This window comes from Gossypium raimondii, chromosome 6 (assembly GCF_025698545.1).
Source record: "Gossypium raimondii isolate GPD5lz chromosome 6, ASM2569854v1, whole genome shotgun sequence".
NCBI classification, from domain to species: domain Eukaryota; kingdom Viridiplantae; phylum Streptophyta; class Magnoliopsida; order Malvales; family Malvaceae; genus Gossypium; species Gossypium raimondii.
The window spans coordinates 24,611,020-24,635,047 of NC_068570.1; the positions used below are offsets into that span (position 1 = coordinate 24,611,020).

A 24,028-nucleotide genomic window follows, 5' to 3' on the forward strand; every position below is an offset into this window, starting at 1 on the left:
GGTTGGGCATTGACCGCCTTTAATGGTGTGTTGGGATGGCCAAAGATGGTATGTAGCAGAAGGGGGTTAGGAATATCTACATCTGAATCTAATCTGTTGTGTATATGAAATTTTAATTGGTTCTACATATGTAACTAATCTGTCCTGAATTTGAACTGAAATTGCTTCTGTTACCAAACCGAATCTTTGAATCGAAAACTATTTTATAAATGTGTTTTAATTGAACAAACTTCATTTACGCACTGAGTTCACAACTCACTTAGTTATTGATTAGATTTCAGATGGTTCTCAAACTTGAACGGGTCGGCGCCGCGAAAGCTTGGTCAAGTTTTTGTCTTTCTTTTAAATACTACTATTAGGAATTTCGGTATTCTATAATATAATGATGTTTGGAAAGATTATATACTTAGTTAATTGCTATGTTAGATATTAAGTGATGAATGGTTCATTTTGACTATATTATAAATGTGATGTTTTTAGTATCATTAATGTAACTCTCTAGACTTGGTCTGGATATCTAGGTCGGATTTAGGGTGTTACATTTAATGGTATCAGAGTCAAGTTAGTCAACACTCAGACTATTTTTGGGCTAATAATGTGTGATAAAAAGTGGTTACATGAGAACATGATGTTTGATTCAATATGAAAACTGAAATAATAGTAAATGATCGAGCCTCTAACGCCGAACCTGTAAGTATTTCTGTTATGTTATAATGATTGTATTACATGAACTGTTATATGGTTAAATGTATTGATGTGAATTAGTGAAATTATCATGTTGGATGTCTGAATTGATCTGTGCATTTTGACATTGTAGCTAGATTAGAAAAATGAGTTCGCGGGGTAGTCGTGGACGTGGAATTCGTGGGCGTCGAGGACACCGAGGAAGAGCTCGAACAGAATCATCCTCTATGGGTAATATGCCTAACCTAGAGACTAGCAGATAGTTGGTACTCCCATTGTTGAGATGGAGTCTCAGACTCCGACGGCTGGGACAATGTACTGTCCCAGGCCATGATTCGAGCACTAGAGAGGGTCGCAGGGACCCATTCTGGATCTGGAGGCTAAGGGTTGGTTACTGAATGACTCCGATCGAATGGGGCTAAATTGTTCAGGGGTGTCATAGGAGTCACTCTTACTTTTGTTGAATATTGGCTCGAGGCTATCGAGCATATCATGACTGGTCTTGATTGAAGTTCCACTCAGAAATTGAGGGGTGTGGTATCCCTACTTTGGGATAAGGCTTATCAGTGGTGGCTTACGGTTGAGCAGGGTGCTTAGCCTGAACATATCAACTGGGATTATTTCAAGAACGCCTTCTAGAGTAATTATGTGGGGGCAAGTTATGTCAAGGCTGGCCGACCCAAGTTTGTGAGCCTATTTTAGGGCGACTGAAACGACGAAAATGTGCAAGTGTACACAATCGCAGCAAGTAATAAAGTGACAAGAAAATGTCGAGTTATCGTACCCACAGAGACTGTAAAAAGGAATATTTATGAATTAATGTTAAAACACTTTGGTGATGGAAAATATAAAGATGATTAAAAACAAAGGGCTAAAAACTAAGTAAAAAAAATTAAAAATAAAAAGGTTCTAATGCACGATTTCAAATCAGGTTTAATCAAAATGATATAATTGTGTTGGATTAATTACATTCCTTTAACTTAGAATTATTAAACTTATGTTTATACTGCTACGAAAAAATTCACGGCAACTCGGTAATTTGCAAAATACTGCTCATACATACTTATTAAATTAATCAACCTCTTGAACATTTTTCAATATCAATCCAAGCGATTAATCAATCTTTACAAGCATATAAAAGATCAAGTGAGGTAACAGAGTATTTCTACCTTCAAACAGTTTAATAACAATGATCTTGCAAGTTATGCAAGGCATATGTATTGCCAAATACAATGCTAAACTTTAGCTACCTTAGAAGAATAAACATGCACTGATTAAGTATTGTGTCGATTAATTGCAATTTAAATAAGATTTAATAATTATTGCATTAGTTATCTAACAATTAATATTGCAAGAATAACTTAAGCATGATTTTACTTAATCAAGCATCTTACCAAGGCCTATAACAACAGAAACACAATTTTAATAATTCAAGTAGGCAAAATATAATCAACCCAACACAGATTAAATTAAAACTATATTGATTAAAATAACCATTTCAATAGCATAAATATTCATAAACATGTTTGTCAAAACAACAACGAAATTTAAAGAGATAGGGAACAAGAAGCAAATCTGGTGTTTCTCCGTGGCTTGACTGATTTCTCTATTCTTCGTTCTCCATTGTCCTCGACTATCAAGGTGGATTATGAAAACTTTAATTGCTTCTCAAAAATGGCACTTGAACAAAAGGGAAAATGGGAAGGAAAAGTTAAGAGAAAGTGAGAGAGGAGAAGAGAGAATTGGAGTGTGAGGGATGTGTTGAATGATCAGTAAGGGGTGGCTTTTATAGCTGATTGTGGTTGCTAAAAATAGAAATTTCCAGTTGCCAAAGAGACCCCCCTTGGCTGGCCACACACATGGAAAATTTGAGAGATTCAACAACTTTGCTAAAAATATCCTAGGGAAAATCCATAAAGCCACATTTTTTGGAGGGGTTTAGGCTGGAAATAAATTTGCCTTGATGCTTCAAATTGCTTCTCGGTTTTATTCTTCGAGCATTGTCTGTCGAGCCAATTTTTTCCCTTTGTGCTAATCTGTCGAAAATAAATTAATCAAAATTAACTATAAAATTAATTAAAATTCATCATGTTCATATTTTTAACATAATTTAATTATTTTATAATATTTAATTATTTTTCGAAAAGAATTTAACCGAAGTAGCATGATTTTAAGTTAAAAAGGGCATGTAAAAACATCTAATTTTTCGTGTTTCTACACCCCAAACTTAATTCATTTCTTGTCCCGAGTAATGCACAAATTTGAAAAGAATTTTCTCGAAAACACTTTTTGAAAAGCTCCTTCAGAACAACATTCTTCCCAAAACCATGAAATCAATATACTTATGCTCAAAAACAAGAAATTTGATAATTATGCTACTCAAGTATGTATATCGTTCAAATTAATCTCAATAATCACTACAATAGAAAGATTAGACTAAATGTTTCTTAATAAAGACATGTTAATCCCTACCAATTTGATTTTAATCCCTTATTCAAAATTAAACTGCAATCATTAAGCTTAACTGATGTCTTTATATGTTGAACAGAGCAATTTCTCTCCACTAATGTAGGTAACATTGGAACTTTGAATCAATAGGTGTTTAACAAGGTTGTAACGTGGCTGGGCTTAGGGGTAGGTAAAAGATAGATAATTTTATGTTTAAAAAAAAACCCTAGACTCAGCTTGTATCGGACCTTTCAAAATAATTACCTTTAATACATCAACTTTTCTTTCCTTTTCACATACTCTTTAGTGCAATTTACTTCAAGTACATATGTTTTTTTTTGAGTATTTTACTGCATGTACTACAATTTTTAGAGCATTTCATACTTCTTTGCAACTCCCCCAAACTTATTTTCAAAGAATACTCTGAATAGTACTGAGTCTAGTGTTTGAGAAAATTTTAAGATAATTAAGAAAAGTGATGGCTAACTTTGTAAGGGTTTAAATAAAATTAGGCCATAAAGGCTCAAAGTTGGGTTTCAAAGGATAAATATTTCATCACGGTTGGCTTGAAAGGCTCAAACGGTCCAAAAAACAGTTGCCTAAATCATTCTCAACGTTCCATGCTTCCTAGGATTTCGCCTCAAGAAACTACTAAGTCAATTCTAAAGACTTAAACTTTCATGCATGCCTAACTTTCCTAAAGAACTAAAATTTTATGGTATGATTTGCATGTTTTATTAGAAATACATTTCATGTCATTATTAAGCTAACATAACAATTTTTTGAAATAATCAAATTTTATTCATACTTAAATTTTGCATACTTAACAAAATTCAAATTTATTGAACAAAATATATCATATTCATAATTAAAAGAAAAATTTTATTTTGAGTGGAAATAATTTCAATTTTTGGTCCCCCCAACTTAAAATGAACAATGTCATCATTGTTTAAAGTGAATAGATACTATACACCAGGTAGGATTCCGGAAAAGAGGAGGCGAGTCAATTTGACTGCTTAAGTACCAAGCTCTTCCTAGATCCAATCCTCGACATATATATACCTATTGCCACACTTTAGACTTTACTACTTGTCCATATTTGCTTTTGATTCCCATCTCTTATTTTATTGTGCGAAATAAAAATTCCTAATTAATCCTAATTTAAGCTAAGTTGATAAAATTAATATATAAATTATAAATAATATAATTATATATTAAAGTTTATCAAATTATTAATAATATTAAAGATATTTATTCTAGATGCTTTTGAAAATATTCACAAAGAAAGGCACCTAGTTTTTTTATTATTTACTAAAAGAGTAACTAAATTTTAAAATAATTCAATTAAGTCCGTAGACTTAATGAAAATTTAAAATTGAGCTGCAAATTAAAACTTGGATCAAAATTGACCCTTTTATTTGAAACTAAAAAATTATTTTTCCATTTAGAGGATAATTTCTTGAAAAATTATGTCAAAATAAATTCCCAGGAAAGATTGGAGGGGTCAGAAACAGTCCCGTTTAAGTTCCAATCTCCTAGACAGAATTTATTTAAACATACTTTACCCGAAAATATACCCTAAATAATTTATTCAAAAAGAAAAATGAAAAATTAAGTATCCGATAAAATGAATGAGATTTTATCCCGTTCAATTTTATCTCCCCAATAATGTTTCAGGCGCTGAGCATTAACTCAAAAATTACCTCCCTTACCTTGGAGTTCAACAACTCCGTATGGATAGACTTGGTGAATCGTAAATGGACCGGAACAACGTGATTTTAGCTTATCTGGAAAGAACTTCAATCTGGAATTGAACAACAAGATTTGCTGACCTACTTCAAATTCTCGAACTCGAATGTGGTTGTCATGCCATTTATTGAGTCTTTCTTTAAGTAATTTGGCATTTTCATATGAGAACATTCGGAACTCTTTTAACTCATTGAGTTGGAACATCCGTTTCTCTTTCACGAGCTTAGGATCCAAATTAAGCTGTTGAATAGCCGAGTAAGCTTTGTGCTTTAACTCATTGAGTTGGAACATCCGTTTCTCTTTCGTGAGCTTAGGATCCAAATTAAGCTGTTGAATTGCCCAGTAAGCTTTGTGCTTTAACTCCAATGGTAGATGGCAGGCTTTCCCAAAGACCAACCTATACGGCGACATTCCTAACGGTGTCTTGTATGCTATTCTGTAAGCCCATAAAGCATCATCTAATCTTGTGAACCAATCTAGTCAGTTCGAGCAGACTACCTTCTCAAGTATGCCTTTGATCTCCTTATTTGCCAGTTCAGTTTGCCCATTTGTCTGCGGATGGTAAGCTGTTGCAACCTTATGTTTCACTCCGTACTTGTCTAATAACCATTTTAACCACTTGTTCACAAAGTGGGATCCTTTATCACTGATGATAGCTCTTGGGGTTCCAAACCTTGTGAACACATGCTTCTGCAGAAACTTCATCACAACCTTAGCATCATTTGTCGGATATGCCTCAGCCTCGACCCAGTTAGACACATAGTCTACTGCTACTAGTATGTACTTGTGACCGCAAGACGGAGGAAAAGGACCAAGAAAGTCAATACCCCATACATTGAACAACTCTACCTTAATGATGTTTGTTCGAGGCATCTCATTTCTGTTGGTGACATTTCCAACTCTTTGACATCGATCATAGCTCTTCATGTAAGCATATGCATCCTTGAATAGTGTTGGCCAAAAGAATCTGGCTTGCAATACTTTGGCCACTGTACGTGTACCTCCGAAGTGTCCCCCACTTGGAGATGAGTGACAGTGGTATAAAATCTTTGGTATTTCATCTTCTACCACGCATCTCCTGATCATCTGATCTGCACACTTTTTAAACACATATGGCTCTTCCCAGAAATAGTACTTCACATCGTGAAGAAACTTTTTCCTTTGTTGATACGTCTTATCAATTGGCATCAAACCACAAGCTAAATAGTTAGCAATATCAACGAACCAAGGGGTATTATGGACATGATTTACAGTCAGGATATGTTTGTCTGGAAACGTCTCTTAAATTGGTATAAGAGGAGAATTCCCTTCTTGTGGCTCCAATCTGGACAAGTGATCTGCTACTTGATTTTCGACTCCCTTTCGATCTTGAATTTCTAGATCGAACTCTTAAAGTAGAAGTACCCATCAGATCAGCCTCGACTTAGCTTCTTTCTTCACAAGTAAATACTTAATTACCGAGTGGTCCGTAGAGATAGTCATTTTGGTACGTACCAGATAAGATCGAAACTTGTCGAAAGCAAACACAATAGCAAGTAAAATTTTTTTCTGTTACCGTATAATTCAGTTGAGCTCCTATTAGGGTTCGACTTGCATAATAGATGGGATAAAAAACTTTGTTCCTTCGCTGACCCAAGACAGCTCCAATTGTGAAGTCACTTGCGTCACACATCAATTCGAATGGCAAATCCCAGTCTGGTGTGATGATTATGGGTGCCGTGACTAATCAACTCTTCAAATCATTGAAGGCTTTTAAGTATTCCTCATCAAACTTGAATATAGAGTCCTTCTCCAATAATTTGCATAAGGGTTTAGTAACTTTGGAGAAGTCCTTGATAAATCTTCGATAAAAATCGGAGTGGCCCAAAAAGCTCTTCACACCCTTTACAGATGTTAGAGGTGGAAGTTTCTCAATAACGTCTACCTTGATCCCATGTCTCGTTATCCGATGCCTTAGAACAACTCCTCGTACCATAAAATGACACTTTTCCCAGTTGAGTACGAGATTCGTTCTTCGCATCGCCTTAGTACCTTAGTTAGATTGGATAAACAATCATCGTAAGTATCTCTAAATACTGAAAAATCGTCCATAAAAACTTCCAAATATTTCTCAACCATGTTAGTAAAAATAGACATCATACATCTTTGAAATGTAGCAGGTGGATTACATAAACCAAATGGCATGCATCTAAATTTAAACCTACCATACGGGTAGGTGAATGTCATTGTGTGTTGATCTTCCGGTGCTACTGTAATCTGATTATACCCTGACTATCCATCGAGAAAATAGTAGTAATCTCATCCTGCGAGTCTATCCAACATCTGGTCCAATAACGACAAAGGAAAGTAACCTTTCCTAGTCGCCTTGTTTAGCTTTCGATAATCGATGTAGATTCTCCATCCCGTAACCGTTCTAGTCGGTATAAACTCATTGTTCTCGTTCTCTACGATCGTGATACCTCTTTTTTTTGGCACGCACTGGACCAGGCTTACCCTTGAACTGTCTGAGATGGGATAGATGATACCCGCATATAACCACTTGATGATCTCTTTTTTTACTACGTCCTTCATGATGGGGTTCAGTCTCCGTTGTCCATTGCCATCTTCCAAGATAATCTTGTGCATGCATACAGATGGACTAATACTGCAAATATAGGCTATGGTCCATTCGATGGCTTTCTTGAATTGTTTCAGAACTAGGATAAGTTTCTCTTCTTACTTAGTGGTCAATTCTGCTGAAACAATCATAGGCAGAGTAGAATCATTACCTAAATAAACGTATTTTAAATGAGAAGGTAATACCTTGAGTTTTAATTTAGGTGGCTCATCGATCGACACTTTTGGTTGATAATAGTCCATTTTTTCTAACTCTAAAGATTCAAAATAGGATTGCGAATTAAATCCCCTTTGATTAGCTTCTAGCAAAGCTAACTATTCATCCTCCTCTTCATCATTTGGAGGATCCAATGTCAAAATTCTTTCCAGTGGGTCCTCGACACAGTTGAGTCCCTTCTCCACTATTAAATCCTCTAAATTGGACACTGCAGAGCAATCATCCATTGTGTTAGAAAATCGTATAGACTTAAAGACATTAAATGTTACCTGATCATCCTGAACACGTATAGTGAGCTTGCCCTTCTTCACATCAATAAGGGTCCTTCCAGTTGCTAGGAACGACCTTTCTAGGATGATTGGTACTTCTTTATCTGCTTCAAAATCTAGAATTACAAAGTCAGTAGGAAAGATAAATTATCAACACGTACCAATACGTCCTCGATTTTTCCTTCTGGATGTGCTAAAGATCTATAGTTGGTCTAACTTCTCCTATCCTCAACTTTCTAAATATTGACATAGGCATCAAGTTGATACTTGCAACTGAGTCACATAATGCCTTACCATAATATGTTGCTCCAATGTTGCACAGTATGGTAAAACATCCAGGATCCTTCAATTTTGGGGGTAGTTTGTCTTGAAGATATGCACTACATTCCATCGCCACAGCTGCCGTATCAAATTCTCCAAGTCTTCGTTTATCAGATAAGATATCTTTCATGAACTTGACGTAGTTTGGCATTTGCTCAAGTGCTTTAACCAACGGGATGTTGATGTGAAGTTGCTTGAGCATGTTAAGGAACTTCTTGAATTGAATCTCCTGCTTCTGTTTCTGAAGTCTTTGAGGGTAGGGTGGTGGTGGTTTCATTACTGGCACTGATTCTGGTTGATTTTTCTTTGGCGGCAATTTTGCATCTAACAACGTTGTTAGTTGATCAAAATTAGCTGGTCTTGAGGTTACTTTGTGTGGTTTTGCAGATTTTGGTTCCGGTGAAACTGAAATTTCAACACTTGGTTAAACTTCTTCTAAATCTTAAGCCTCAGCTGGCTCCTTTTCAACTTCGAAAATGTTGGGCTCTACTGTCTTTTTGCTCCTCAATGTCAACGCCTTACAATGTTCCTTCCCCATATTTCTTGGATTCTCTGTGTCACTAGGTAGAGCACCTTGTGGTCAGTTCCTAAGTTTAGTAGCAAGCTGGCCCACTTGATTCTCCAAATTCCTTAGAGTGGCATCATTTTTCGCCATGTATGCCTTCAATCGATTCTCTAAGCTATTGGATGGTTCTGCTTGGGTTGGTTTCTGAACTTGTTAGGGGAAACTAGGCAGCTGAGTTGGTCTAGGTTGGGCGTAAGTGTTACTGGTTCCAGGCCCTTGGTTACTTTAGAAAAAATCGGGTGATTTTGCCACGATGAGTTATAAAAGTTGGATTGCAATCCTTGCCTCCATCGGTTTTGGTTTTGGTTACCCATGTAATATATGGATTCGGGGTTCGATGGACATTCTTTAAACAAATGTCCTTCTCCACAATACACACATGCTATATTCTCAAATTGGTTAGGTGGTTCGGCTGCAAAACTGTTAGACCAATTAGTGGTAAGATTCTTAATCATTGAGGATATTGAAGGTACCTGAGATGCGAGTGAAGTGAGAGCGTCCACTTCATGTATTCCAGTGACTCGTCTTCTTGATACTACTTGATTGGTTGGCCATTGATAATTGTTGTTGGCAATCCTCTCAATAATTTCGTAAGCCTTATTATAAGACTTAGAAAGGAAAGCACCATTAGCAGAGGCGTCCACTACCATCCTCGTGTGAGCATTGAGACCATTATAGAATGTCTCAAGTTAAATGAAATGTGGGATTCCATTATGAGGGAACTTTCGTAATAAATCTTTGTACCTTTCCCATGCCTCATACAGGGGCTCATCATCCATTTGTTGGAAGGCAGTGATCTCATTCCTCAACTTGGTATTCTTGTTCGGCTGGAAATACTTCATGAGGAATTTCTCGGCTAACTCTTGCCATATAGAAATAGAGTTCGATGGCAATGATTTCAGCTAGGCACGAGCTCTGTCCCTTAGCGAATATGGGAACAACTTTAGCCGTAATGCATCTTCGGGGACTCTGGCTAGCTTGAAAGAATCACTCACTTCCATAAATGGTCTTAAGTGAAGATGAGGATCTTCAGTAGGCATTCTACTAAATTGGCCCATAGTGTGAAGCATCTGGAACATGACTGGCTTCAGCTCGAATTGTTGTGGCTCGATTTTGGGTCTCCTAATACCCGAATTAACATCGTTAAATACTGGCATGACATACTGTCGTAAAGTTCTATCCCTATCATCAGCAATAAGAATAGGATTCTGAGCAAGGTTTGCTCCGTTTCCTTGATTCATATTCTCAAAGTTTATCTCTTCGGTCCTTCTCTGGTTCACTTGTCTTCTTCGCTATCGAAAGGTTTGTTCTATTTCAGGGTCCATAGGGAGTAAGTCGATAATCTGGTCAATACTCATAAACACCTGAAATAATCACAGAAAGATTAAGTAAGTAAAGATTTAAACAGGAAAATAAATAAACCAAAATGTAAAAATAAATTCACAAATAATGGCTTTTTTTTAAAAATAGTCCCCGGAAACGGCGCCAAAAACTTTGGACGAGGAAAATGTGCAAGTGTACACAATCGCAACAAGTAATAAAGTGACAAGTAAATGCCGAGTTATCGTATCCACAGGGACTGTAAAAAGGAATATTTAGGAAATTAATGTTAAAACACTTTGGTGATGGAAAATATTTTGGTTTAAAGATGATTAAAAACTAAGGGTTGAAAACTAAGTAAAAAAATTTAAAAATAAAAAGGTTCTAATACACGATTTCAAATAAGGTTTAATCAAGATGATATAATTGTGTTGGATTAATTACATTCCTTTAACTTGGAATTATTAAACTTATGTTTATACTGCTACGAACAAATTCACAGCAACTCGGTATTTTGCTAACTACTGCTCATACATACTTATTAAATTAATCAATCTCTTGAACATTTTTCAATGTCAAGCCAAGTGATTAATCAATCTTTACAAGCATATAAAAGATCAAGTAAGGTAACAGAGTATTTCTACCTTCAAACCGTTTAATCACAATAATCTTGCAAGTTATGCAAGGCATATGTATCGCCAAATGCAATGCTAAATTAACTTCAGCTACCTTAGAAGAATAAACATGCACTGATTAAGTATTGTGTCAATTAATTACAATTTTAATATGATTTAATAATTAGTTCATTAGTTATCTAACAATTAATATTGCAAGAATAACTTAAGCATGATTTTACTTAATCAAGTATCTAACCGAGGCCTATAACAGCGGAAACACAATTTCAATAATTCAAGCAGGAAAAATATAATCAACCCAACACGGATTAAACTCAAACTAGATTGATTAAAATAACCATTTCAATAGCATAAATATTCAGAAACATGTTTGTCAAAACAACAACGAAATTTAAAAAGATAGGAACAAGAAGCAAATCCAGGGTTTCTCCGTGGCTTGACTGATTTCTCTGTTCTTCATTCTCCGTTGTCCTCGGCTATCAAGGTGGCTTATGAACACTTTAATTGTTGCTCAACAATGGCTGATGAGGACCTCTTTCCCAAGAGAAGAAATCAACACTTGAACAAAAGGGAAAATGGGAAGGAAAAGTTGAGAGAAAGTGAGAGAGGAAAAGAGAGAATGAGAGTGTGAGGGATGTGTTGAATGATCAGCAAGGGGTGGCTTTTATAGCTGATTGTGGTTGCTAAAAATAGCAAATTCCATCAGAGGCCCCCCTTGGTTGGCCACAGACATGGCAAAGTTGAGAGATTCAACTTTGCTAAAAATAGCCCGGGGCAAATCCATAAAGCCACATTTTTTGGAGGGGCTTGAATGCAAGGTTGAAATTTATTGAAGGGCTTCTTTGTAAGCTTATTTAGTCAGCTAAAATGCTGATTTGGGTCAGCATATGGACGGTTCTGGGCAGCCCAATTGGTGGCTGGTTCGGTTCAACCAATGCGGTTCAACTAGACCTTTTTTTTCCATAATTAATTAATAATAATTTATTTAGCCCAAATTAAATTGGGAATAAATTAAAATTAATTATATTATGAATTAACACAGATTTTTAGACCATCTTAGGCTGGAAATAAATTTGCCTCGATACTTCAAATTACTTCTCGATTTTATTCTTCGAGCATTGTTTACCGAGCCAATTTTTTTCTTTTGTGCGAATTTGTCGAAAATAGTCAAAATTAATCAAAAGTAACTATAAAATAATTAAAATTCATCATGTTCATATTTTTAACATAATTTAATTATTTTATAATATTTAATTATTTTTCGATAAGAATTTAACAGAAAGAGCATTATTTAAGTTAAAAAGGGCATGTAAAAACACATAAATTTTTATGTTTCCAGGGACTAATCTATGGCTAAATATGAAGCTGAATTTTTGCGCCTGAGTAGGTATGTATAAACAATGGTATCGTCTGACTACAACAAGTGCGTGAGGTTTAAGAAAAGATTGAGATATGATCCATGGGTTCTGATAGCTCCTCAAAGGGAGCGGGTTTTTACGGCTCTGGTTGATAAAGTAAAAATAGTGGACAAAGAGCGTGAGCGGTGTTATCGCGAGAGGGATCAGAGTAAGATTAAGAGGGATTTGGTTCCCTCTAGTTCTAGACAACGCCCTAAGAAACAGGCGAGATTTGATAGGCTTTCGAGGCCCAAGGCACCAGTTGCAGTGACTGAGATTCAGCTGTGCACTGATTATGGGAAACACTATTCGGACGAGTGCTGGAGGAAGTTAGGAGTGTGCCTTCCTTGCGGGTTATGGAGCGTCGAGTTAGGGATTGCCCCTATCAACCAGATCAGGTGCCAACTACGGCACAGACTCCGGCTCCAGGTTCTGTTCAGCCTTCGAGAGTGGTTCAGCAACCACCTAGAGGTCGTGGTTCTGGTAGAGGGGGTAATGGTTGGGGGAGAGTACAAAGAGCACCGGGTAGAGGGTGCCAGTCAGACTCGATAGTCAACTAGTTTACGCGGTGAGACGCTGCGAGAATAGTGATAATGTTGATGTTATTATAGGTACATTGTTCATGCATTATATTTTGTACTATGCTCTCATTGATATTTGATCTACTCACTATTATATAGCAAGTGTTGTTTTTGTAAATCTAGGTTTAACTGTTAAAAATCTTGCTAGAGAGTTTTATGTGATTAGTCCTTTGGGTTTGTCAGTTCAGGTTGATAGAGTATACAGATGGGTACATCTAGAGATCCATGGTACAGTGTTTCCAGCTGATCTAATGGAGTTACCCTTTAATGAGTTTGATTTGATTCTGGGAATGGATTGACTCGTAGAATAGCAGATCAGTCTAGAATGTGCAACCAAGAGAGTTACTCTGAGAACGGATGAGAATGACGAGGTGGTTATGGTTGGTGAGAGTCGAGATTATCTCTCGAATGTAATCTATGCCCTTGTAGCAGACAAGTTAGTTCAAAAGGGGTGTGAGGCATACCTTTCCTATGTATCCAATTCGGTTCCCACAAAGCTTTCTGTGGGAGATATCCGCACTGTGAAAGAATTCCCTGATGTCTTCCCTAAGGAATCGCCCGGAGTACCTCCAAATAGAGAGGTGGAATTCGGTATTGATCTTTTACCAAGTATCGCTCCGGTGTCTATTGCACCCTATCGCATGGCACCGAAGGAGCTGATCGAGCTAAAAGCCCAACTTCAGGAACTTCTTGATAGGGGTTTCATCCGACCGAGTGTGTCTCCATGGGGGGCACCAGTGTTATTTTTTAAGAGAAAGATAGATTGATGAGGATGTGCATAGATTATCAATAGTTGAACAAGTTAATAATAAAAAATAAATACCCGTTACTGAGGATTGACGACTTGTTTAACGAGTTTCGAGGGGAATCTATTTTCTCAAAAATTGATCTGCACACTGGTTACCATCAACTCAAGGTCAAAGAGAATGATGTGTACAACTTCGCCTTTAGGACTCGTTATGGACACTACGAGTTTCTGGTGATGCCTTTCGACTTGACGAATGCCCCATCGGTGTTTATGGATTTAATGAATCGGGTGTTCCAATCGTACTTCGAGCAATTTGTGTTGGTTTTTGTTGACGACATCCTGATCTACTCTAAAACTGAGTTTGAACATGATACTCACCTTCGCATTGTACTCCAGATACTCCGAGAAAAATAGTTGTATGCTAAGTTTAGTAAGTGCGAGTTTTGGTTACAGGAAGTTACTTTTTTGGGTCATGTGGTAATTGTGGAAATGATCCAATTAGATCTACAGAAAATAGACACTATAGTTGAGTGGAAGCAACCAAAAAATGTATCTGAGCTTCGTAGATTCCTGGGCTTTGTCGGTTACTATCGAAGGTTCGTCGAAAGATTTTCTCTAATTGCGTCACCTCTATGAAGTTGCTACATAAGAATACTCTGTTTGTTTGGTCTGAAGCACAACAATCTAGTTTTGATAAGCTTAAGCCTGCTCTAACACAAGCTTCTGTTCTAGTTTAACCGGAATTGGGTCAGGAGTTTGTGGTATACAACGATGCGTCACAAGTCAGGCTAGGATGTGTTTTGATGCAAGATGGTAAAGTGGTCTCTTACGCATCGCGACAACTTAAGGCACACGAGGGTAACTACTCTACACATGATCTTGAGCTGGCTGTGATCTAGTTTGCTCTGAAGATCTAGAGGCATTATCTGTATAGTGAAAACTATATCATTTACACCGATCATAAGAGCCTCAAATATCTATTAACTCAGGAAGAGTTAAATCTTTGGCAACGTAGGTGGGTTGAGTTACTTAAAAATTATGACTGCACGATAGAGTATCATCCAAGCAAGGCTAATGTGGTAGCTGATGCCCTTAGCTGTAGAGCGATGATTGATCTGAGAGAATGGTAGCTCGTCTGAGTTTGGTTGAGGATGGTGGGTTGTTAGCCGAATTGTAGGTTAAACTGACTTGGGTTGAGCAGATTCAAGCTAAACAGTTGAGCGATGAGTCCTTAGTTCAGCGACTACAACAGGTTGGTTCGAACGAAACTTCTGATTTTAGCTTGGACAACGACAAGGTTCTGTGTTTCAGAGGTCAGATTTGCATACCTAATGATAAAGAGTTAAGGCAGTTGATCCTACAGGAGGTGCATAGTAGTCCCTATGCTATGCATCCTGGTGGGAACAAAATGTATCTGGACCTTCGCGAACTCTATTGTTAACTCGGGCTGAAATGGAAGGTAGTTGTTTTTGTCTCCCACTTTCTAACATGCCAAAAGGTTAAGGCTGAACATCAGTTGCCTTCTGGTTTGTTTCAGCCAGTTAAGATTCCTCAGTGAAAGTTGGAGCATGTAAAGGTGGATTTTGTTAGTGGGTTGCGTTTAACCCGCACTAAGAAAGATTCAGTTTGGGTATCGTTGATCAATTGACCAATTCCGCTCACTTTATCCTTATTAGAACAAATTATTCCCTGCAAAAGTTAGCTAAATTGTATATTGCAGAAATCATGAGACTACACGGGATTCCAGTGTCAATCATCTTTGATAGAGATTTTTGGTTCAGATCTAGGTTCTTGAAGAAGCTCCATGAGGCTTTAGGCACCCGACTTAATTTTAGTACTGCGTATCATCCTCAGACTGACGGACAGTCTAAGCGAGTCATTTAAATTTTAGAGGACATGCTTCGGGGTTGTGTAATAGAGTTCTGGGGTAGTTGGGCGGATCATCTACCGTTGGCTGAGTTTGCATACAATAACAGTTTTCAATCTAGTATTTAGATGGCACCCTACGAGGCCTTGTATGGTCGTATGTGCCATACTCCTCTATTTTGGATAGAATTAAGTGAAGGCTGGGTTTGGGTCCTGAGCTAGTTTTTAAAATTGAGAACACGGTGAAATTAATTTGAGATAGACTGAAAGCCGCCTTTGATCTACTGAAGCCCTATGCTGATTTAAAAAGAAAGGATATCGAGTTTTCTGTATGTGATTTGGTGTTCCTGAAGGTGTCGCTATGGAAAAAGGTTTTTTGATTTGGATGCAAGGGCAAGCTGAGCCTGAGCTACATTGGAATTTACCTCATTTTGAAAATAGTCAAACCTATTATGTATTAGTTAGAACTACTGCCAGAGTTAGAGTGAATTCATGATGTGTTTCATGCCTCGATGTTGAGACGATATCGATTTGATCCATTGCACATTGTTCTTGCTGACAAAATCGAGTTGCGACTGAATTTAACATTCGAGGAGGAACCTATTCAGATCATATATCACAATGTTTAGGTACTGAGGAAGAAAAATGTTCCTCTGGTTAAGGTTTTGTGGAAAAATCATAGGAATGGGGAAGCCTCTTGGGAACCTGAAGATTCAATTTGGCAACAATATCTGTATATATTTAAGTCAAGTAAATTTCGAGGCCGAAATTTTTTTTAGGGGGAGAGAGTTATAACACCCCAAAATTTTGAGAATTTAATTGTGGAATCTATAATAATTAATTTTTTTATCTATGGCTCCGTGTTTTTCTATTCTCTTTAAGGTCTGGAGTTCGAGTTGCATAGTTAAAAGTTTTATTATTTTTAAAACAACCCCTATTAATGCGTTACATAGTTAAGTGCAATTCTAAGTAAATCTGTGTCAAGAATAAGCCTGCTGGTTCACTGGTTAAGCATCTGTATTCTGTTTGGTCCGAGTTCGAGTCTCATCGTGTGCGTTAGGAAAAAATTTGCTTGTTGTTGGAAATATGTTTGTGGTTAAGACAAAGGCTTTTTTTTTAAACGTTCTCTTTTTGTCATCATTTCCTCTTTTTTCTTTTCTTTTTTTTCTCTTTTTCCTTTGTTCTCTTTTTCTCCCCTTTCGCTTTCGTTTTACATCGTTTGACCGTACCCTGTCGATTATTGAACTTTTCATTCTGATTTGTTGCACGGGTCAGGTAAGTAAGTCCTCTATGATGTTGATTGTGTTAATTTGTTAAAGTTCTAAGAAACAACAGTGTGGAATGGGTGATAGTTGTGATAATGGATGAATTCTCATTATTAAGCGATGTTGGTTCCTTTTTTTAGGAATAGGAGTTGGAAGTAACGAGTCTCGGAAGGACAATTTGATTAACTTCAGTTAATCTTTCGGTAAGTTCTGTTTTCGTTGAAGGTTTACATGTCGAAGTTTTGGACATAAGTTTCTATGTGTAACTGTACTTTTTTGTCGTTAAAATTGGTTGATTGAATGATTGTACAGTTGTTTTAGGCTTCGGAGACTCTCCACGCTATTATCGCTTCAAAGTCCCTTCAGGTGCGTACCGAAAACCTTAAATTTTGTGAATTTCAGATGCCAGAAAATATGATAGTCAACACCACATGGCTGTGTAGGTGGCCGTGTGTCTAGGCCGTGTATGGCCATGTTAGTGCAGGGTTCACACAGGAAAGGACACGGGCGTGTGTCTAGACCGTGTAACTCTCTATTTGTGACTTTAAATTTAGAAACTATTTTAGAAATGTGGTCTAATTGAACAAACTTCATTTACGCACTGAGTTCACAACTCACTTTGTTATTGATTGGATTTCAGGTAGTTCTTAGACTTGAACGGGTCGGCGCCCCAGAAGATCGGTCAAGCTTTTATATTTCTTTTAAATACTACTATTAGGAATTTCGATATTCTATGATATTATGATGTTTGGAAAGATTATATACTTAGTTAATTGTTGTGTTTGATATTATGTGCTAATGGTTCATTTTGACTGCGTTAGTAATGTGATGTTTTTAGTATCGTTGATGTAACTCTTTGGACTTGGTCTGGACATTTAGAACATGTTAAGGGTGTTACAGTATTTGATATGGCCCCATTTCTAAATATGCTCGAATGGCTTCATCTCTTTGATTAACAGGATATTTCCATATTTGAGGACATAATCTTAGATCTCGCTCTAGATTATTGATATCAAAAGAAAGATTTGAATGATCTTCACTTACAAATCTTGGACATTTAGAAGTATTAACTTCAATAGTTGGAGAATCTTTATTGTTCACTAGTTGACTTGCACCATAAGTATCACTACTTTTCCTTGTAACACCCCAAAATTTTAGTTTTGGGTATTGTGAATGTGTGACACAAAATATTTGTCTACTTTAGTGGTTATGTGTTCTGGGTGTGTTTGGGAGGTCCCAAGGTCAAGCCAGAACTTAGGTAAATTTTGGTATTTTTATGAATAAGCCCTATCTTTGGTCAGTATGCTTTTAAGTAAAAGTTGGCAAATAATTAACAGAATAGGCCTGCTGGTCTGGTGGATAAGTGAAGTGTTGGTGTGAAGGAGGTCCTGTGTTTGAATATTGGCATGGGCATTATTTTTGCTCGTGCGTCCAGGAGAGTTTGAGATGGACTGAAATCTAAGTAGTGGATTTAGTGGGAGTTTGATGGAGAGAAATAAGGGATTAGGGTGGTTATCAACTATTCTTTTCATCTTTTTTTTCGTTGTTTTACTTTCCCCAAAATCCCTCAACACTCTTGTCGTTTTTCTCTTCATTGCTGCAGAATTTCTGCTCTCTTTCACCTTTCATCTTCTTGATTTTTCTTTTCCCACTCTGCCTCGTGTCGCTCCACATTTGTCTGCGATCGTTCGGTAAGTTTTAGATAAGTGATTTGTCTCCATTTGTTAACTTTCTTTTGAAGTGTTTTGTTTATGCTAATTAGGGGAAGATTCAAGGGCTCGTAATAATCAATCGGAGTCTTAGTTTGTGTGGGAATTACTGTTCATCAGTTGAAGGTAAGATTTAGTCGCTTATGGGTTAAAACCTCGATACGAGTTCGATTTGGGATCATGTTATGTGAGATTAAATTAGTGTTATTTGTTCAATTATAGGTTTTGGAGTCCTTGGGGACTGTTTTGGCATCAAACAAAACCAGGTGTGTACTCAAAAAGCAAAAAATAGGATTCGACGAAAAGTCGAAATTACTTGTTGTATGGATAGCAGCAGTAGGCTAACTTTGAAAAATCACCATAAATTGTGGAAATGGAATTAGAGGATTAAAAAAATATGGAATTAAACCTTATTGAGTCTAGTTTCTCATAGAAGAAACGGTGTAACTAATGAAATTTTAAATCATGAGATATGATAATTTTTGTGAGACAAGGCAGAATGAATTCAGGTTCCACTGTTTTGAATTTAGAAAATCATCAAAAATTGGAGAAAAATAATTAGGGGTTAAAATTTACATGTTTAAATTATTAATGAGGGTGCAGTCTCGCTGCTGCGGGACGAGGCTTATCAATGATGGCTGACCGTTAAGGAGGGTACTCAGCCCGAACGTTTAACATGAGAGTTCTTTAAGATTACCTTCCAGGGGAAATAGGTCAGAGCTAGTTATGTGGATGCACGTAGAAGGAGTTTCTGAATCCTACACAGGGGGATCGATTAGTGGCCGAGTACGAGGCCTAGTTTCTGAGACTGAGCCGCTATGCGCGAGGTATGGTAGATTTGAGTATGAGCGATGTGTCTGCTTTGAGGATGGCCTCAGAGATAATTTGAGAGTTTTGATAGCCCCACAGAGGGAGTGAGATCTTTTGGCCCTGGTCGAGAAGGAAACAATCGTCGAGGAAGATATGAAGGTAGTCATGATTGGAGAACGTCGGAACTACTTATCTAATGTGATCTCTACACTAGTGGCGGAGAAGTTGGTTCGTAAGGGATGTGAGGCATTCTTGGTCTATGTAAGTGTTTCAGATTCTGGGGAATCTACAATTAAGGATATTAGAATGGTAAAGGATGTTTCAGACGTCTTTCTTGAGGAGCTACTGAGTTTACCTCCGAATCGTGAAGTGGAGTTTGGGATAGAGCTCCTTCCTCGTACAGCTTCGGTGTCTATCGCCCCCTACCAAATGGCACCCAAGGAGCTTACGGAGCTTAAGTCTCAGATTTAGGAGCTATTGGATCGTTGGTTCATCCGCCCTAGTATGTCTCCGTGGGCAGCACCGATACTGTTTGTAAAGAAGAATGATGGATCCATGCGGATGTGCATCGACTATCAGCAACTGAACCAGATGACCATTAAGAACAAGTACCCCTTACTAAGGATAGATGATCTGTTTAACCAGTTTCGAGGAGCTTCAGTTTTCTCCAAGATTGACCTCTGATTTGGGTATCATCAATTAAGGGTTAAGAAGGTTGATGTTCATAAGACGACATTTAGGACTCATTATGGTCACTACGAGTTCCTAGTGATGCCATTCAGGCTGACTAATGCACCGACAACTTTCATGGATTTAATGAATCGAGTGTTCCAGCCTTATCTGGATCGATTTGTGGTGGTATTCATCGATGATATACTGGTTTACTCGAGGACTGAGGATGAGCATGATGAGCACCTTCGAGTCGTTCTTCAGACTTTAAGGGAAAACCAACTCTATGCTAAGTTTAGTAAGTAATAGTTCTGGATGCGTGAGGAGACATTTCTTGGTCATGTAGCTTCGGCTGAGGGGATTCAAGTTAATCCTCGAAACATTAAGGCTGTGTTTGAGTGGAAGTAGCCTAGGAACTTGTCTGAGATCCATAGTTTTCTGGGACTGACGAGATATTATCAATGATTTGTAGAGGGTTTTTCATTGATTGCAGCACCCTTGACTAAGCTGCTACGTAAGGGTGTGCTATTTAACTGGACTGATGCGCAACAAGAGAGCTTTGAGAAGCTCAAGACTGTGCTGATTGAGGCCCCTATTCTGATATAGCCGGAGCCTGGAAAGGAGTTCACTATTTATAGTGATGCATCACATGTCGGTTTGGGATGTGTGTTGATGCAGGATGGTAAGGTGGTAGCTTATGTGTCTCGTCAGCTTAAGACCCATGAGGCGAATTATTTGATGCATGACTTGGAATTGGTCGCTGTGGTATTCATACTAAAAATCTAGAGGCATTATTTGTATGGTGAGAAGTGTATCATCTACAGTGATTTTAAGAGCCTCAAGTATCTCCTTACTCAGAAGGAACTTAATCTTAGGCAGCACAGATGGATTGAGCTGCTTAAAGACTATGACTACACCATTGAGTACCACCCTGGTAAGGCCAATGTGGTGGCTAATGCATTGACCCGTAGGTCTATGATTGATTTGAAGGCGATATTTGCTCGCCTAAGTTTATTTGATGATGGTAGTTTATTAGTCGAGCTTCAGGTTAAGCCGTCATGGATTGATCAGATTATTGGTAAGCAGTTAGAGGATGAGTCGTTGGGTCTTCGATTTCGGTAGATTGAGGGTGGTAGTACTACGAATTTTGGATTGAACAGTGATGGGATACTCTGTTTCTGTGGGAGAATCTGTGTTCCGAATGATACTGATTTGAAATAGGCCATACTGAGAGAGGTGCATAATAGCCCTTATGCTATGCATCCTAACGGAAAATAAGATGTACAGAGACCTTCGTGAGTTATATTGGTGGCCAGGGTTGAAACGTGAGGTTACTGATTTTGTGGGAAGATGTCTGACTTGCCAGCAGGTTAAGGCTGAGCATCAGTTACCTTCGAGTCTGCTGCAGCTGGTTAAGTTTCCTCTTTGGAAATGGGAGCACGTAATTATGAATTTCGTTAATGGGTTACCTCTAACACCCACTAAGAAGGATTCAATATGGGTCATCATGGATCGATTGACCAAGTCTGCCTACTTCATACCGATTCGTACTAATTATTCTCTACAGAAGAATGTGAAGCTTTATATTTCTTAGATAGCGTGACTGCATGGAGTACCGGTTTCAATCACCTCTGATAGGGATCCTCGTTTCGCGTCTCGATTTTGGAGGAAGTTATATAAGGCTCTGGGTTCAAGGTTGGGCTTCAATACTGCATTCCATCCTTAGACCGATGGTCAGTCTGAGAGGGTGATTCAGATACTAGAAGACATGTTGAGGCGCTACCACTCTGTTGAAGAGATCGATGTTATGCCAGATTTGACCTTTGAGGAAGAGCTGGTTCAGATTCTGGATCACGACGTTAAGGTTTTGAGAAGGAAATTTATTCCACTGGTAAAGGTTCTATGGCGTACTCATAGCGCTGAGCAGGCCACATGGGAGCCTGAGGATGCGATGTGTTAGTAGTGTCATCATCTGTCTACTTTAGTGGTTATGTGTTCTGGGTGTGTTTCGGAGGTCCCAAGTTCAAGCCAAAACTTGGGCAAATTTTGGTATTTTTATGAATAAGCCCTATCTTTGGTCAGTATGCTTTTAAGTAAAAGTTGGCAAATCATTAACAGAACGGGCCTGCTAGTCTGGTGGATAAGTGGAGTATTGGTGTGAAGGAGGTCTTGTGTTCGAATCATGGAGTGGGTATTATTTTTGCTCGTGCGTCTAGGAAAGTTTGAGATGGACTAAAAATCTAAGTAGTGGATTGAGTGGGGAGTTGGATGGAGAGAAATAAAGGATTAGGGTGGTTATCAAATATTCTATTCATCTTTTTTTTCCTTTTATTATTTTCCCCCAAATCCCTCAACACTCTTGCCGTTTTTCTCTTCATTGCTGCCAAATTTCTGCTATCTTTCACCCTTCATCTTCTTGATTTTCTTTTCCCACTCTGCCTCGTGTCGCACCACGTTTGTCTGTGATCATTTGGTAAGTTTTAGATAAGTGATTTGTCTTCGTTTTTTAACTTTCTTCTGAAGTTTTTTGTTTATGCTAGTTAGGGGAGGATTCAAGGGTTCGTAATCACCAATCGAAATCTTAGTTTGTGTGGGAATTACTGTTCATTGGTTGAAGGTAAAGTTTACTCGCTTATGGGTTAAAACCTCGATACGAGTTCGATTTGGGATCACGTTATGTGAGATTAAATTAGTGTTATTTGTTCAGTTATAGGTTTTGGAGTCCTCGGGGACTATTTTAGCATCAAACAAAACTAGGTGTGTACCTGAAAAGCAGAAAATAGGATTCGGCGAAAAGTCAAAATTCCTTGTTGTTTGGACAGCAGCAGTAGGCTAACTTTGAAAAATCACCATAAATTGTGGAAATCGAATTAGAGGATGAACAAAATATGGAATTAAAGCTTATTGAGTCTAGTTTCTCATAGAAGAAATGGTGTAAGTAATGGAATTGTAAGGTCAGAATGAATTCGGGTTCCCCTGTTGTGACTTTGGAAAATCATCAAAAATTGGAGAAAAATAATCAGGGGTTAAAATTTACATGTTTAAATTATTAATGAGTCGATTTTCAATAGAAACAAATGGAAACATCATCCAAATTTTGTATTAGGAGATAATAAATTTTTAGCAAAGAAGGGACGAAGCTGTTAGACAGCAGAACAGGGGTAAGTTTGAAGATTTTACTGTACTTATTGGCTAAACCAAAAATTCTAAAAATTTTATGGTAGAAAGTTATTTGAGTCTAGTTTCAAAGACATCAAACGGATCTTAATTTGGAATTTTGTAGCTCAAGATATAAATAATTTTGTAATAGTGACTCAAGTAGACAGCTTTCAAGGAACATATAAGTAAATAGTGAAAACATATATGAATATTTAGCTAGCATGGGTTACATTAAAAATGGATCACGGGACCAAGGCCAATTTGGGCCGAGTGGGCTACATGGGTGTGTGGGCCCACACGGGCAGGCCAATTGGGCATGTGAGCCCATTTTTCTGAAAAGTTCTGTAAGGTTGCACGGGTCACCCAAGTCGACTCTGGACCTACTGTAGGGTCGGTAAGCTTTACTTAGACCCCTATATGTGTGATAAGTCTGTCTGATTTTTATACCGAGCATGACTTATGATATCTGAATGTACGTACTATTAATTGCATAATGGCAAGACATATTTTGCATGTTGCATTGCATCGGGGTGGGTTGATGATATTTGGAGGAAGTGTCTAAAAGGCTATTAAGCCTATTATCTGGCAGTTCAGCTGCATCCTTTTGATTATGTGTCGTATTTCAGTACAGCATGGTGTGTAGGGATGGTGGGTTGATTTAATCCCCACATGGTGTGTAGGGTTGGACGGAGATGGTGTGTAGAGGCTGGTGGGTAGGATTCGATTTATCAGATCTCGCATTCTCAGATCGATATGGGTCAATGCCCTAATGTATTTCTGAGACTGTATCTGAACGGGCTAAGACCCAAACTGATCTTTGATGGGCCCAGGCCCCAGACTGTATCTAACTGAATGCTGTTGAATATCTGTATGCATGTTTTCTGTGGGGATTACACACTGAGTTGGAGAAAACTCACCCTTTTTCTGTTTAATCTATACAGGTAATCCCCAACCTTGACGGGTTGGTGCAGTAGAGGACTCGACAGTGTCCACACGTAAA

General features: G+C 37.8%; 1 non-coding gene across 1 annotated transcript; it reads left to right on the forward strand.

Moving 5' to 3' along the window:
• The first annotated feature begins 9,574 nt into the window (after positions 1-9,574).
• Positions 9,575-9,681, forward strand: LOC128042031 (small nucleolar RNA R71). Its single transcript, XR_008197239.1, has one exon. It is a non-coding gene; the product is annotated as a small nucleolar RNA R71 (small nucleolar RNA).
• Positions 9,682-24,028: the final 14,347 nt, after the last annotated feature.